The 2,388-nt window shown below is 34.2% G+C and overlaps 1 long non-coding RNA gene across 1 annotated transcript; it reads right to left on the reverse strand.

Moving 5' to 3' along the window:
- Positions 1–767: 767 nt before the first annotated feature.
- Positions 768–1,284, reverse strand: LOC128133045 (uncharacterized). Its single transcript, XR_008231237.1, has 3 exons — positions 1,219–1,284; positions 864–1,130; positions 768–789 (listed from the first exon to the last, which is right to left on the reverse strand). It is a non-coding gene; the product is annotated as an uncharacterized LOC128133045 (long non-coding RNA).
- Positions 1,285–2,388: the final 1,104 nt, after the last annotated feature.

Here is a 2,388-nt window from a genome sequence, read left to right on the forward strand (position 1 = left end):
GTAACGTTATATTTTTTGCCATCCGTTGAGTAAACTGTAAAAATAAACTAATAATGAAATCCAACATTAATTTATATATACATTTATATAATCCAACTACATAGGACCAATACTAGACCCCCAAATAATTTTTGTCATCCGTAGACGGAACTCTAAAGCTGCGTTCTTTGGGTCACTAAGAACACGTATTGGTTGACCTGAAACCAATTGCTCCATAAACATACAAAGAAAAACACCGCAATCTCCCAAATGACTACTTTGTTGGGGAACATTTTCTTCATAAATGAATTGCATATTCAATGGAATCCTTGGGATGTTCCTCCGGGCCCAATACTTAATCTTGTCCAAATAATTTGCCACCCGACGTTCAAATTTGGAAAAGATTCCTTCAGATTTGAATTTTTCATAAGCCCCTCTACCAAGACTGTCATAAATATGCACTTCCATTGACGTTAATCGTAGTTCCCCAAATAGCCAATGATTAGAGGATGAATGAATCGGCAATAAGACCTGTATAAGGATCAGAAAATAAAATTATGTTTATTTACATCACAATACAAAAACATAACAAAAAACGATATTAGTTTCAATATAAACTATTAAGTTTACCGTATCAACATCCCACCAAGCAACTATGAAGTTGGGGTACGTAGCAATACCAGCCATAAATGCCCTCTAGTTTTGTCCTTCTTCCAAAGCATGAGAAACAAAAAAATTTGGAGGCATTATTGTATGTTGGTCGCTCTCAAACCGTCTCTCCATCAAAAGTCGGTACCAAATGGTTATATGCTGCACACATGATACTTTTGTTATTGACTAAAAAACAATTAACTTTTAAAATAATTAATTAACAATTAATTTACCGCTGACTCCAACCATCCGTCGTGTGTATGCCCAAACAATGAGCTCCAAAAATCTCTATCTAACACGAAATTAAACAAACGATGCTGGACATCATATGAATGCAATACATAATTTTGGATGACATCCTCACCGCCTGCTACGTAAGGTTGCAGGCGCAACATGGAGAAGTCATGAGCAACACCAAAAACTGGAGGAGGAACGGGGCTTGTTGATTTGATATCAACCTTCTTTTTTGTTCTTCTTTTTTGCTTCGGTGTCGTGTGCAACTAAAAACAATATTCAAATGTTTAAATCTATATCTTTCAGATAATTCACAAAAACATAAAATCATCAGTTTATAAATAAAACAAATACCTCGGTGTAAGGAGGGCACAAATATTGTGATGGTTTTCGACTCCTCGGTTTATCGGGTGTAACTTCTTTGTCGTCATCATCATCAAAATAATCTGCAATTCCCGTTATTATTAGTTCGTCTTCGTCCGGCACATCATCATCAAATTTGTTCCCTGCATTGTCATTCCTCTCCTCCCACTCCTACATTAAAAATAATACTTTATACTTAATAACGAAATGCACATAATTTAATAAGCAATAATATCTAAATAAACAAAATATTTATATTAATGTAACTATAAGAACCTCTTTAACTTCACTATAATCATTTACATCAAACACATCATCATCAAATTTGTTCCCCGCATACTCATTCCTCTCCTCCACAACCTATATTTTCAAATATAAAATATGAACACATGTATTCATATATGTTAATAAAATTTAATAAATAATGTAGCGTGTAACTAACCTGTTCATCATAACTTCTTTGTGACACTGTCGGTTCATCAAAAATAATGTCGTTCCAAAATTGTTCATTATTCACTTCTTCAACAAAAACCTCTGTAGGTTGTCGGTTCATAAACACATGCTGCTCCAGTGCATGTAGCCGTTTCAACACCTCGTCTAGCTTGTGTTTCCCACTGTCCCGACCTCTACCATGAGAGCGACCACTGGACGAGACGAAGATTCGTCTTGTCTCCTAAAATGGTCCCGTACTGGGGATGGAACTGCTTTCCCTTCACCATATACATACTCTTGAAATGACATATAATAAAAAGATGTCATCTCACCATCACCCGGTAACATGTTTTGTCTTGGTGGTAGCCCCTCCTAAAAAATTAAACATATTAAAAATGCATATAAAAGTATAATAATCAAATTTATTAATAATAAACGAAATATTTTTAAACCTGCATCTTTGACCAAATCTTGTTCACGTCAACCCATTTCAATTTTTTTGTTCCACTCCATCGTTTCATCCGAGGCAAGTCTTTATTTTTTCTCGATGCAAATCCACATGCACGAACAGCCGGAATCATCTCATATATTCATATCTACAATTTTTTACAATTACAGTAATAAAAGTTAAAATTAAAATAAAAAACATAACAATAAAACAATTTAAATATAAGAAATTTTTTATACCCTTATTGGAGCCGTAAATCCTGAGACGGAGTACTTTAAAGT

This window comes from Lactuca sativa, chromosome 3 (genome assembly GCF_002870075.4).
Source record: "Lactuca sativa cultivar Salinas chromosome 3, Lsat_Salinas_v11, whole genome shotgun sequence".
In the NCBI taxonomy this organism is placed as follows: domain Eukaryota; kingdom Viridiplantae; phylum Streptophyta; class Magnoliopsida; order Asterales; family Asteraceae; genus Lactuca; species Lactuca sativa.